Consider the following 16490-nt stretch of genomic DNA (forward strand, 5'->3'; position numbering starts at 1 on the left):
GGTGGTGGAGTTCGTGTCGGTGATCGGAGCAACTGATCTTATCCTTTCAGTCGGTAATTGCGAGGTGAGTTATCCTCTCTATATCGACAGGGTCTACGGCACCAAGGGCGGCCCTTTATCAGATGTAAATCCGGGTATTGTTTGTTATGTTATTGTTTTGCTAGATCTGCATCCTGGTATTTAGGATGGTGTTATGTTAGTGACCTGGTTAAGGTCGGTACCCGGGATATAGGGTAATGTTATGCTAGTGACCGGTTAGGTCGAAATCCTGGTTAGGATGTTGATATGCTATGTGATCTGTTAGACTGTTTGTCTGGTTGAGGATTGTTATGTGATTGATTGTTTTATGTGCACATGGTTGTGTGACGGGGGTTGGGTTGAGGCGGGTCCTGCTTTGTGCTGAAGGCCAACATACCCAGGGCGGACCGGATATTCTGAAGGCCCAGGGAGCGGTCCGGATAGGCTGAAGGCCCCAAGAGGGCGGACCAGACGTGTCGAGGCTCGGGGAGTGGACCAGGCCGACTGAAGGCCCGGTGCGGGCGGACCAGTCATACTGTAGACTCAGAGAGTGGACCAGGTGGATTGAAGGCCCGGTGCGGGCGGACCAATCACACTGTAGACTCGACGTACATGGCTAGACTCGGAGGGTGGACCAGGTGGACTGAAGGCCCGGTGCGGGCGGACCAGTCACATAGTAGACCCGATGTTCATGGTTGTTCTATTTATGATATGTTATAAGTGTGATATGTGTGGTTGGTACTTTGGGGGTAACTCACTAAGCTTTCGGGCTTACAGTTTCAGTGTATTGTTTCAGGTACTTCAGGAGATCGTGGCAAGGCGAAGGCGTGATCGTACCGCTCCTCATGTTTTATGATTTATATGATATGGTTCTGGGGGATACTCTGATGTTTAAACTATTTTGAAAACGAGTTGTATGAACGTAATGGTTTTTGAATGATTAAAATGTTTTAATTTGACTCAAATTTTATGGGTGTTACATCGTTGCTGTGTTTGGATGTCGTACGACCATCTCACTACTGTATTCTTCCTTTCTTCTCCGCTTCTGCCCGGTGCTGCGACGCTGTGGGATCCCGATGAATATTCCGTCGTTTTCTGCTCGTCTGCTTCACGCCACCACAGGGGTAGCCGGGGCTGGTGCGTATTCGAAGGTGGATGTGCGACTTTTGGTGCTATGGGCGTGTGTTTCTTGGCTGAGAATCAACAGAACCGCCGCCACCACCGTGAGGTGGTGGCTGTTATCGCAAGGGTTGTTGCTGCCACCGCCATACACCGCCAGGCGGGTGGTTGGCTTCTCTTTCCGAGCAAAAGACGTGAAGATGGGTGTGTTGTAGTTGGTGAGTATATGTGTGTATGGCTAGAATTCCCGGAAAAGACATCACCACCACCATGGGGTGGTGGATGCCGCCAATCGTCACCGCCGGCCACCATGGTGTGGTTGTGTGTGTGTGTGTGTTAGTTCGTGTGTGTATTAGTTAGTGTGTGTTAGTGAGTGTGTGTGTGTTGTTTTGGATAAAAGCCTTGTAACTGTAATTAGCATCGAATAATAAAAATAATAATAACCACCACCGTAAGGTGGTAGCCACCGCCGTGAGCCGCCATGGACCACCACTACCCGAGGTGGTCGTGGGCGTGGTGCCCCACAAGCAAACCCTAATTGACCTAGCAAAACCCTGATGGGCTTAAGGATTAGTTTTGGGCCTATTGGGCCATGTTTGGGTGAAAAACCCTAATTAGGGTTTAGAAAACTTTAATTGTGAGAAAATTGGGCCTTAAACTTATTGGACCCACTTTTGGGCCATTGGGATTGGATTGTGTATTAAGCCCAAATTATTCCATATCATTTATCTAGTAGAGTAAAGGACTTAATGGATTAAACCCTTAATGGGTTAAGTGAGAAACACTTAACCGTAATCATCATTTTATGTGAAACCCTAATTTCACTTGGGTTTTGTGTTGGGCCATCCAAGAATAATCAAACGGACTAGAGTAATTATTTGGGCTTTAGGGTAAGGCCCATATGAAGGATTGGGCCCAATTTGGAAAATTGGACCATAGATGGGCCATAGTTTGGGCCTAAAAGGTTGTATGATATTAGGCCCTTAGAATGAGACATGTTGGACTGGACTGAACAATTGGGCCTTAAGGGAAGTCCATGTAGAGGTTTGGGCCCAATTTGGAAAGTTGGGCCATATGTTGGGCTTTGATCCCTAGTTGACTTTGGGCCTATGGATTGGGCCTTGTTCTTGGGTAAGCCAAGCTAGGGGTAATGTAGTAATTATCCAAAGTATGTATTATATAGTTATGTGTTAGAACCCAATTATTAATTGGGTGTTGTTTTGGTGTTGACAGTTCGAGAATCTGTCATCCAGCAGCTAGGGTTGAGTCTGCGGGACTTCAGCAGTGTGGGATTGTGTCTACGAGACTTCAGCAGTGTGAGGTGAGTTTCCTTTCAGTAGGAACGGGTCTACGGCCACAATGCTGGCCCGTTTAAGTTAGCAGTAGTTCCGGACTTCAGTCTGATGCAGTAGTTCAGTATGCTTGGTGTCTTTGTGATACAGGCATGGTATGTGTTATGTGTTCCGGACTATGGTCCGATGCAGTATGCAGTATATGTGTTCATATTATATGTCATGATCATGTTATGCTATGTTCAGTCAGTTCCAGACTTCGGTCTGATGCAGTAGTTCAGTGTGCTTGATGTCTTTGTGATTCAAGTATGACTTTGTGTTATGTGTTTCAGACTTCGGTCCGATGCAGTATGCAGTATCTGTGTTTATGCTAGTAGTTATGATTATGCTATGATATGTTCAGTCAATTCCGGACTTCGGTCCGATGCAGAGGGCAAGGCCCTGGTTAGTTCCGGACTTCGGTCCGATGCAGTTTCCGGACTTCGGTCCGATGCAGAGGGCAAGGCCCTGGTTAGTTCCGGACTTCGGTCCGATGCAATTTCCGGACTTCGGTCCGATGCAGAGGGCAAAGCCCTAGTTAGTTCCGGACTTCGGTCCGATGCAGTGGGCGAGGCCCAGTATGTGCTTTATATGTTATTGTATGGTATGTGGTAGCTGGGGAGACTCACTAAGCTTCGTGCTTACAGTTTTCAGTTTTGGTTTCAGGTACTCAGTTCTCAAAAGAGGAGCTCGGAAAGATTGCAGTGCACACACCATTTGTTCAGCCTGGGATGTTTATACTCTGATATATTTGACAGTTGTTATGATATTTTGAGATACATAGTTTATGATTCTTATATGACGTTTGATGAATATGGTTTTATTACTGATTTAAAACGAAATTCTCAGACTGTGTTTTTGGGTTGTTACAACATACACCAGATCATGTGCAACTTTTCTAATTTTGCAGCTGCTGGAGATATTGCTTCTGGAAAAGACCTCAAGAAATTTCTATACGTAAGCTTCTTTTTTGCTTCAATCTTTTATAGTCACTTAAATATAGACATGTGTTTTCTTAATCTCATTATTGATCAGGTTATTGCTATTTTTCTGGGTTGTCTCATACATCAATCACTGCTACACCTTTTTGACATTTGTCCATCAAGGTGAGGTGTTTCACGGTAGGGTAGAGCTAAGAAAGAAATTTGTGGTTCAAGATAATGAAATCGAGTGATGTTTGTTCAAACAAATGGAGGTTATGGTGGTCCTTAGCTGTAACAGGTGACAACGAGTGATGGTTAGCATAGATTGAAACTAGTGGTTTATGTCTGGTGGTGTTAGATGGTGGTCCGACTAAGTGGCTTACTGTGATGGTGGGTGTAGGTTGATGATCGGATATGATGTGGATAGTTTATGTCTTGAAAGAGCACAATAATTATATAGTTGTTTATGAGATAGTGAGATCATCTATTTCTTATTGTTAGGATCAGTTGATAATATAGATTTTTGATTGTAGATGATATTTTTTTACAGAGCAAGAAAATGAAGGAATTGGAGTGGAAGAAGGCAATGAGATTCATGTAAATGGTTGAATTATTCACCAAACATAGGAAATCAACAACCTGATTAGATCCTTAATCATTTTAGTTTAACCTTTATATTCCGATATAATAACCTTTTACAAAATTGCTCTCATTTTTTGTTGATTTTTCCAATTGGTTCTTGTTATATAGGAGATGTTGTGTTAGAATAGTTTTCCTTAGAGTACTGCACATTATTGGCAGGTTATAATTACAGGAAATGGTCTTGTGGGTCTTCATCATATAGTTTGCACAAGCATAATCAATGGGTCTAATTGGCGCAATTATGGAACCTTATGTTTTACCGGGTGTTTTGCTCGATTATGCCCCTGAGGTTTAGTAGCTGTTTTGATTCTCCTGTTGACATTTCTGGGAACCTTGTGTTTTAGTGGGTGTTTTGGCCGATTATGCCCCTGAGGTTGGATAGTTGTTTTGATTCTCCTTTTGATAATTACATATATTGTTCGGTAGGTCATCGACATGTAATTACATAATCAGTAGTAACTGGCGCAATTCTAGAACCTTATTTTTATTGGTGGGTGTTTTGAACGATTACGCCCCATTGTTCGTTGTTTGATTGTGTTTTTTGGAATTTCGGGTCGACTTTACCCTTGGAACCTATTTTGCCTTAGTCATGTGGTAACATATTCTTGGTGTAGTGGTATTGATATGGATATTGGTTGTATAATTGATGTTGAATGAAATTATATTAAAGTTGTTTGTTTTGGGAAGTTCTAACGATTTAATTAAAAATACGTTTTAGTGGTATTATTAAAAAAAATAATAATAAGTTATCATTCTAAATAAATTTTCTAAATACACATAAATTTAAAACTTAAACAAAAGTCAGAAGCGGTCAACAACGCTCTACATTTTCAATTTTTAACTTTTTTAAATTTCAAAATTTTGAATATTACAACAAAAATTTTAAATTTTAAAAATTTAAAATATTTATTTTCTTAGGATATATAACTATTTGATTATTTTTTAATAAATTACTTATATTCTAACAAAGTACGTAAATAACAATAAATAACTGTCATATTTATCAAGTTTATTAGGAGATAAGTAATATTTAATTTTTATAAAATAAACTCTCATATAATTTAGGATCGCAGCTTAGGTGCAGGTTAATATTGTACAACCAATCATTAATAATTTTATGTACGTTTGTTGACTTTTTCCTTTTTATGTTATTATAGACTCAAAATTAAAAGTTCACAACTTGTTACTAAAATTCTTATTAAGTTTTTAGACAAAATTACATAAATGGCCCATGTGATTTCCTAGATTCTTCTTGGTTTTTGTCCCGAACGATTTTTTCGTTACATATATGATCCATAAGGTTTTTGTCCCGAAAAGAAACTAATTTACGAAACAAAGTATTCACCGTCCGTCGCATTGCGTGGGTAACGGCTAGTGTATGTATGTATATATATATATATATATATATATATATATATATATATATATATATATATATATATATAGGCATAAATAGTGAACATAACCCATTAATACTATTTTATATATATATATATATATATATATATATATATATATATAATAGTATTAATGGGTTGTGTTCACTATTTATGCCTATAGAAAATGGTGGTAATTAAGGAAAAATTCCCAAGTTGATTTCATTTAATAATGATTGCTTCATCTATGAATTTCATGAAAATAGGTTTAGGTTTATGTGAGACCATCATATTTTATGAGATATGGGGATGCAATCTAATCCATTTATTTCGGAGATAAAAAAAATATTTTTAAAATGCAAAATTAATGAAAAAATTTTAAAATTCATTTTTTAAATATTATTTTCGTCATTTATTTTATCCAAAAAAATAAAAATAAAAAAATAAAAATTACCATTTTTCTCAAAATATACGTGAAATATATTAATAAAATATTATACTGTAAATATTCAAATCGAATTTTTAAAATGTTAGAATATTCTACCATAATATTGTTGGTTTTGGTATAATACAACATCCTATGGTGCACATACAACCCTAAATACCTTGGACCTATGTTTTCACTAATTATACATGCAAATGGTTTCCAAGGTATTGAACCTATAGCTAGCATGCAAGTGTCATACAAACTACATAAAATACTAGATATTGTAACATACCTTTTTGTGTGGCTGGAAGTCTTGATGTATTTGGCCTTAAGAACTTAGCCCCAATAGTGTGGAAGCCTCAAATGAAGTCACAACACATCAAGGACAAAGGTAGGACTTGAGAGAGAATCTCCATGCACTCTAAAACCTTCATGAACTCCAAGAACATGCACACACACTAAAGGGGTGACTAGGGGTGGCGATTTTAGGTCATAACATATGTATTTATATGTGTTGAATTCTAAGAGTCATGGGTATAACCCAAACCTATATCCATGGATTTTATGATCCATGGTTCATGTGTCCCAACTCTTTATGTATCCATACATAAACTTGGTCCAACATGGATCATAAGCCCAACACATATAAATATAACTAATTACCATAATTAGTCCCCATAGTTTTAATTAGTCTCTTTTGATCACTAAATTAATTCCAAATTAATTCTTGATCAATACTAATTAAAACATATGACTTCATATTAATATATTAGAACTTATAATATATTAATAAATCATATATAACCTCTTCTCTCAAAAGTCCATCCTAACAAATTGTCCTGATGATATGCAACCCAAATGGACCATGCTACTCTCGGGTCGAATACATACCAATAAAAGTTATGGGCTTAGACACCTAATCCAACAGTCTCCCACTTGGATAAGTCTAAAACTATTATTGTGTATGACTCCAAAACCCGCCTAGCAATCGTAGCTCTTAAAGTCGCTGTCGAACTCTGAACAAATCAATGACGCGTCCATTAGATAAGGGATCATATATTCCTCCATTCTAGATATCATATGGACTGAGACATGGATTATAATCATTCTCTCTGTCCATTTGTTGTTTCTCGATTTCTGATTTATGACGACTGACTAATTGAACTAATCAAATCAGTCCAGGCCCGGCCGAGCACTTACGTTTGTCATCACCAAATCATCGAGGGGCCCACAGATATCGCTTTTATCCCTTTAAGGGTAAAAGGAATGGATAAACTTCGACTCATATGCTTGTTCTACTACTTGTTGAATCATACACAAAGGCACGTTTTATAACATCGAGTTACCAAATGCGTTTACGTGAAATCAATGTATAATCAACTCATAGGCAACAAGTCATATCTCTAGGTTTGAAGAATATAAGATATTATCGTCTCATGATCACTCGTGATAAAATCCATGAAGTGAGTCAAATGAGTGTGGGTTTAATCCAATACTCGAATCCTTATTCCAGGAGTACTCATGAATGTTGTAGTAACTCTTACTATGTCCACTACCTTAGACATCTACAAACCCGATTCATGACAGTCTTGCCTTAATACCTACTTCCAACGTATTATCGATTGTATGGTTTGAATAACTTAGTCATTCGGGAAGAATAACCTAGTTATTCTGGAAGTCAAAACATGCAAAGTGAAACACAAGAATAATACTAATCACTCTATGGTCCCAAGCACCTTTGAGAGTAAATAGAACACCTTTTATTTAAACACCATATTGATTACTCATTATTCATTGTATAATGTTTCAAATAATCAACTTTATACTTGAATTAAAACAATAGTTGTCCCATGCTCCAAGCATGTAAACTATGCTTTCTAAACACTGCCATACACCAAGTATGCACACTATGTTTATCTATGATCTTTACTTTGTGAAATAGATCAATTGAACGTGATTCCAATGATGCTCATTTCACAATCCCAAATCTTTATCGCAAATGTAAGAATTCCAAATTCCTACCATTTAACGAAATCTGTTAGATTCTAAACTTATATGCATTGATCCTCTCGTAATGACTATGCACAAAGTCACAAAGACTTGTCAACAGACATTACAGAGTATTCCAATGGAGATCAATTCCATGGAAACGAAGTCTCACATTCAAAGTACATTCCTTTGAACATCCTTCTTGCATTAAGTTTTCTAATCTTACACAGATTTGAAGAACAACTTCCACCTATGGAAACCTTTCCAGATTCCTATTTTGACTATCACTTCTAAACAAGAGTTACCTCTTTTCAGAATATGTTAATATGGTCCTACCAGAATTAACAATATACTTCCAATTGTCCGTGAGCAACCAATCTTTGGTAAACCTTAGATTGTCCTCGACAATTGCTTAATCATTTTAGTCATATCCAATTCTAGACTTTTCCCTTCTTAATGCCCTAAGCATTTGGAAAATTTAGAAAGGATAAATATTACAGCACACGTAATCAATCCTATATCCGAAGCATATGGGACACGATTCTTGATGACTCTTTTGCTACAATATTTTTTATTTTCCATGTTTTCAGAATTTGACTATGAAGAGGGATGTCGTAATCATAATCGAATTTTGAAAATGCAATATATATAGAATTTCCTTAAGTCGAACCATTCCAACATAAAATTCATATATATATTTGACTAAAGATGATTAAAATCTCAATCTAAGCTTTTAGAATTGAAATGAAGTATATATATATAGAATTTCCTTAAGTCGAACCATTCCAACATAAAATTCATATATATATATATTTGACTAAAGATGATTAAAATCTCAATCTAAGCTTTTAGAATTGAAATGAAGTATAATTTCCTCTCCCTTAATTATAGCAAAACAACTTTTCAATCCCTGGAACTTCACGAATTGAAACTTTTGTTTTCTATAATTAACATTGCTAGCTTGTAATATTGAACATAATAATCATGCTCCAACTAACATGATAATTATCAGCACAACACTTATGCTCCCATTAGCTTTGACATGTACTCAGAAATCAGCTGGACTTCTAGAAATCAATACTTTATTGACTTCCTTAACAAAGTTCAGTTTTCTGATACGAGATGCTTTGATAAGAATTTATCAAATTCGTACACCTTTCCTTAGATAGCTCATATGTGTGTCTAAACAATTTTAGAACTATGAAAAGGGATGTCGTAATCATAGTCTCAATTGCTTAGACCTTTGCCACTTCTCACAAGTCCATGTTAGTGTGCCGGTTAACCACACACGCTCCACTAACGACTTTGAGAATGCAAATAACACAATTGCTATCTACCTAAAATCTACTTAGTGAAAGCGTTTCCTCACCATCATTTTCACGAATCGCAGAGAAACCTTATGACACTTAGATTTTATGGTGAATGAGTCCCTATCCATGTGAATTTGTCAAACCACAATCACAAGACAAGGTTAGTGACAAATCCAAACTCATATGGATTGAACTTGTGCAATCTTAACTTTTTGCCAACTGGCAGCACAAGGGCCTGCCATTGCTTCTAAGTTGTTATGCAACCAATTGAGAACTCTCAGAACTCCTATGCAAAGCCAACTTTAACTGGAATAGGCACAAAAATGTCAACACGATAGGTTATAAACCTCAAGTCGTGTGCTAGTGAAGAACTTCAGGTTTTTATTCTTGATTAGTTCTTGGAACTTTCAAGAGCTTTAAGACTCCCACTGTCCTCTTGACATATAAGACTCTCTTGTCAAGAACCATTTCTTATCAAGGGTCAGTGCAGATTCTTATCAAGACTAACACTTCACATAATTGGCCTTAGTTGGTCTCTATTTAACCCAAAACATCACAACTTACCAATTTCAAATGTACAAGAGTAGAGACACATTTTACTCTTACACTTGACAAGTGTTACAAACCTTCCTTAAGATATGTCACTCGAGTTACAATCTTGGAGTATGACTCTAAGACTTGTTATGGAACGAAGTATGATTCATCTTTTTGATTTTAACCATTTCAACAATCCACGATTTCTCTTCTTAGCCAAACAAATGCACTAAGATGTCCTTAGAGAATCAATTGTGATATGGTTTCATAATCACTAAGATAATCATAAAACAAGATACTCAAGTACTCTCCCATCTTTTCAGATTGGAGAAACTTTTATCTTCCTTCCTTATTTGATTCTTCTTATTCGTTTTGCCTAACATTGATACTTTCCCAATGTTTCAGAATATACTTAAACTTGTAAGTATAGCCATATTTACTAAGCTTTAGTAAATCATGACGAATAGTCTTATTGATCTTTGTGGTGGACTTGACCAATGCACAAGAATATGTACTCGATCCCTTAGTCCTTCACTTGACTCACATATACATGTAAACAAGGAATTAGTCTTAATTTTCCAAAGATGAAAATTCTCATTCATCATACAACTTGCATGATTCTAAGTTTCTACCCAACTGAAACTTGGGTGATGAGAATCTTTCCTTATTTGGTAAATTATGACACTACCACAGTCGAAAGAATCAAATCCATTTTCCAATATTGCTATCAATGGAAACATATAAACAACAAATTCTCACAAATGCCACTGTAAGGATATTTTAAAATAAAATAAAACCTTTTCTTTTATTTTAGAACTTTGCGGAAAACCTTATCCTTACAACGCAAATGCATGTGAAAAACTATGTTGTTATGTATTCCTAAGCAATCTATCACAACTCTTTAAGTAACAACTCAAAATTCTTCCTTTAAGCTTCCTCTTCACTTTGGTTCTTAAAACATCAAAATGTGATCTAGTCACACCATGTAATAAGAATCTCCAAATAGGAACTTAATAGAGTTAGATAATGGACTTTACCTGAAGTAGAGTCAAAACTTTTGACTTTACCATCCTTACAGACTATCAGGTAAATTTGGCCAGCTTCGCAACCAATGTCCCTTCCTTTGGCAATAGAAGGTTTGGGAAGTCGATCTTCTAATCAAATTTGCTTTTACCAATGCTCAAAATCATTGCTGACTCAGCAGCACCAAGCAAATAGGTAAGATCATTAAGGGTCAAGTCATGGTCTGTCACATAGTAGTCCCAAAGGAACTCACTATGTGACTTAGAAAGTGATTGAAGATCCAACTTTCTCAAGACTTTAACACCCAACTCTCCCGGCTTGTCAATATGTGACTTCATCTCCAAGACGTGAGCACACATAGACTTTGCTCGTCAATAGGGCCTGAGTGACCTTGAACTTGTAGGTTAGGGAGAATAATTGGAGGGGGTGGAGGAAGTGAAATTCCAAGAGATTTGGGAAGATCATAGATGTCTAAACTAGACATCTACAATGGGAGATATTCAAGTTAGTTGATTTAAGTCCTTAATATAACACCCAATATGAAATATTAAGGCTAGGACCCAACACAATATTTTACAACTTGGAAGTGGGATGCCGTAATCCAAGCTATGAAATATTTGAAGGTAGGCAAATGACGATTCACCAATTTCCACCATGAAAAACGAAATAATTTATTAGGTTTTAACTGGTTTTGAAACTCCTAGATCTTTTGAGATTCATTGAACTTTTCAATGGCATGTTTCAATCTCGATGTGCCGGTTAACCACACACGCTCCACCGATCTATGATAAACATTAAGTTACCCTTCGCCACTCTTACTAGTCCATGTTAGTGTGCTGGTTAACCACACACGCTCCACTAACGACTTGGTAAGGTACACAGTGTAAATTTCATGGGTTAGCACCAAATTCACATTTTCCCAAGTAACTAAGATTGGGAATTTATAAGTGTTTAGTTACTTAGTATTTATCATTAATACTTTTAATGAAGGGAGAATTATAGTCTTGTCAAACCCGTTCGGCTAACGATCCTCCACCAGTCAAGGAAACGGTGGGTGAGAGTGGACACCCATTAAACTGCCATTTTATAGGCAGTAACCTTATACCCCCCTTATAGACCGGCTTCGTGAATGAGGCCTACTAACGGTAAGACTGACTTTTACTCTTATACATATATATATAAATATTAAACCTATAATATTATAATAGTATAAGGGTTGAATTTTAAACTATTAAAATTCTAAGGGTTTAACTTGGAACTAAAGTATTCATGGGGGGAAACTTTACAAATTCCAAAACTTGAGGGCAAGTTTTGAACAATTCAAAAACGTTTTCAGTTCCATAACTTATGAATTTAAAGTAGTTTTAATAAAAACTCTTCAAGTTCCATAACTTGAGGACAAGTTATGGAAGACTTTAAACTATTAAAGAATGTAACTCTTCTTCTTTTGTAACTTATGGAACTAATTAAGGTTACACATTTTTATTATTTAATGAAGTGACTCTTGAACCTCCATAACTTGAGGACAAGTTATGGAGTCATAAAACCATTTAATGAGGACAAGACTCTTCATTTTGTAACCTTTGCCAACTTTATGAGTTTTAAGAAACTTAAATGTGACCTTTCATGTAACTTGAGGACAAGTTACACAAACACATTTTAGAATCAACTCTTAGATTAAAATGGATTAAAGACACATAATCAATTAATTTTTTTCTATTAATCTAAGCAACTCATATGAACAAAGATAATTCACATCAAACTTTTTCATGTAACTAGCATAACTTTTAAACTAACACAAAACATGAATCTATTGACAATTATCTTTGAAATTGGATTAGCATGAACATTACCACATCAAAAAAAAGTTTATAAGGTCAAAAACAGCTTACGGTAATGTTCCTAGTCCAATTCCAGCCAAAACAGTCGAATATATGCTGTCTGGGGGTTCAACTCGTCGAGTGCATGAACCAACTCGGCGAGTTGGATGCATTTAGCCTTGGACTCGTCGAGTCCCTTCATGTACTCGGCGAGTATGCTGTTCAGACATCAACAAAATTCGATTTTTCAGCCATTTTTGCAAGTATACAAGAAAACAAGTCTAGGCTCTGATACCACTGTTGGGTTTTGGTATAATACAACATCCTATGGTGCACATACAACCCTAAATACCTTGGACCTATGTTTTCACTAATTATACATGCAAATGGTTTCCAAGGTATTGAACCTATAGCTAGCATGCAATTGTCATACAAACTACATAAAATACTAGATATTGTAACATACCTTTTTGTGTGGCTGGAAGTCTTGATGTATTTGGCCTTAAGAACTTAGCCCCAATAGTGTGGAAGCCTCAAATGAAGTCACAACACATCAAGGACAAAGGTAGGACTTGAGAGAGAATCTCCATGCACTCTAAAACCTTCATGAACTCCAAGAACATGCACACACACTAAAGGGGTGACTAGGGGTGGCGGTTTTAGGTCATAACATATGTATTTATATGTGTTGAATTCTAAGAGTCATGGGTATAACCCAAACCTATATCCATGGATTTTATGATCCATGGTTCATGTGTCCCAACTCTTTATGTATCCATACATAAACTTGGTCCAACATGGATCATAAGCCCAACACATATAAATATAACTAATTACCATAATTAGTCCCCATAGTTTTAATTAGTCTCTTTTGATCACTAAATTAATTCCAAATTAATTCTTGATCAATACTAATTAAAACATATGACTTCATATTAATATATTAGAACTTATAATATATTAATAAATCATATATAACCTCTTCTCTCAAAAGTCCATCCTAACAAATTGTCCTGATGATATGCAACCCAAATGGACCATGCTACTCTCGGGTCGAATACATACCAATAAAAGTTATGGGCTTAGACACCTAATCCAACAAATATTAAACTATAGATATTCAGAAAATTCTAATAGAATATTAAAATATTCTAACAAATCTAACAATTCAAGTGAATTATTATAATATTTTAACATATCTACCAATTTTATTAGAATATTCTAACAATCCAAAATTTTGATTTGATTATTTACAGTGTAATTATCTATAAGAATATATATCAATCATATTTTGAAAAAAACGGTGATTTTTTATTTATTTTATTTTATTTTTATTTATTTATTTATTTGGATAATTTAAATAACGAAAATAATATTTAACAAAAGAATTTTTGAATTTTTCCTTTTATTTTGTAATTTATAATTTTTTTTTATTACTTTGATCTCCAAGATGAGTGGCTAAGATCGTGTGCTAATGTCTCACAGAATTAACATAGTCTCAAATTAACATCTTTTTCTCTCTCTCTCTCTCTCTCTCTATATATATATATATATATATATATATATATATATATATATATATATATATATATATATATATATATATAAAAGATGGAGAAAATCTATGATTGTCCATAATTAAAGCATATAAACAAAAAGAAACGGACGAGAGTCAAACAAAAACAAAAATCTCGCCTTCGGCCTGCTAAAATTTTCTGCTCATTTCTTTAAACGACCGACTATATAATATTGTAGGTGGATGCAAAAATGCTATTGTGATGAAATGTAAAATAAAAATATATATATATTATAATCATGAATATTGAATATTGATGTGCGAAATATAAATAATTTTATTCTTGTCGAATTCAGTCATAGTTTTTTGAGGTTCGAACCTAGAAAGGTATTCACTTAGACAAGTAAAGGAGTAGTGAGAAATTCTGACGTGACCTATAGAACAGTAAAAGTATTTGATTAATAACTAAATAATTAATATCAATGAAAATATATGCTTGCATTGCATTCAAATTATTTTCAAAATCATGTTACTTTATAACGAATAAAAAAATTCAATTTAATCCAAAATTATTCTTCAATAATTTGACTCGTGATACTATGTATTGATCCATGTTCTCTTGTTCTGACTAGTGGTTTGACTCCAAGCTAGTGCTCGATTTCTTGTGAAATTAATATATATTTTTAGTGAGAGTCAGCACTACTAATGTCCTAAATGGTCATTTACATGTATCATAGAAATGAGTAAAAATGGACCTGCAAATAAAAAAACAGAAAAAACTATATATATATATATATATATATATATATATATATATATATATATATATATATATATATATATATATACTATATTATACAGTTTATTAGTCATATCTTGAATTTTAAAAGATATATGATATAAAACATTTTATACAAATTAGTTATATATAAATAAATCATTAATACTTGTCAAAAGTTTGAAGATTTAAATTAAGGAAGTTATTAAAAAATTTAATTTGGACCTAATTGACAATTTTAAAATATTAAATTTATTTGTATAATATAATTTATATTTTCTTAAACTAGATACCAATAGTAACTAATTTACATCAAATGTATGAATAGATATAAGTTTGAAACATTAATATTTTATTTAAAAGTTGTAATTTTTTATTACATAATAATTAATAATAAAATCTAATAATTATTTCCCCATAAGAAAACTATTCGTTAAAAGAGCTATTTATCGTCGTTGTTTTCCAATGCCACACATCTAATATATATATATATATATATATATATATATATATATATATATATATATATATATATATATATATATATATATATATATATATATATATATATATATATATATATATAGGGCTAGGTTATAATGTGGATGGACAACTATTGTAGCGGACGTGAGGACAACGCTATTCTATGAGAATTACTAAGAGAATAAGTTATTTAGTAATGTGAATACGTTCAACGTCACACAAATATCGTCATTTGCATGTATTTTCACTAATTATTATTCACTTTGTTCTCACACATCGTTTTCACTTATTTTCATTGTTACAGAATATGATTTAATAAACATTCTGACAACATTCTGTTAAAATGAGAATAATAATAAAAAGTCTATAATAACCTTATATACGATTTATTTAATGAGAATGTGTGATAATGACAATAGTTATGTAAGATTGAACGTATTCATATCATTAAACATCATATTTTCTTTGTCATTCTAACATAATAGCACTGTCCACACGTCCGTAAAATAGATGTCAATTCACATTTGAACCTAGCTCTCTCTCTCTCTCTCTCTCTATATATATATATATATATATATATATATATATATATATATATATATATATGGAAATTGAGTAATCTAACTCTTAGAAATGACCATTTAAAAAAGAAAATAACCAACATTTTTTTGGTAAAATGATCACATGCTCTGGAACATAGCATTGTAGAGTGGTGGTTTCCGTTCCGGAGTTCTTATTACGGATTATAACTTTAGTTTTCGTATCCGATATATATATATATATATATATATATATATATATATATATATATATATATATATATACTAGGAGAATCCTCACGCGTTGCGCGAGAATAGAATTATGTAGTTAAAATAATAACTTTTACCAAATTATTATTTAATATTTCTACTTTGAAACAAAATGTTAGTAGTAAAGCAAACATATAGTTAACATATTAGTTTTATTAAACATTATAGTTTAATTTTTAAGTCATTGTGATATATACAATTATTTGATAATTTTATAAACCGTTTAAAATTGTGTAAATTATAATTCAAATTAATGATAATACAACGGGTAACAAAACGTATGAACAAAAATATAAACTGCAACTTTTAGTAACATAAAAATAGAAAAACATCTATTATAACATTTGTATTAAAAAGATATATATACAACAAATAATAAAAAATATGAAAAA

This window comes from Lactuca virosa, chromosome 8 (assembly GCF_052849685.1).
Source record: "Lactuca virosa cultivar CGN04683 chromosome 8, Lactuca_virosa_CGN04683_v6, whole genome shotgun sequence".
Classification (NCBI taxonomy): domain Eukaryota; kingdom Viridiplantae; phylum Streptophyta; class Magnoliopsida; order Asterales; family Asteraceae; genus Lactuca; species Lactuca virosa.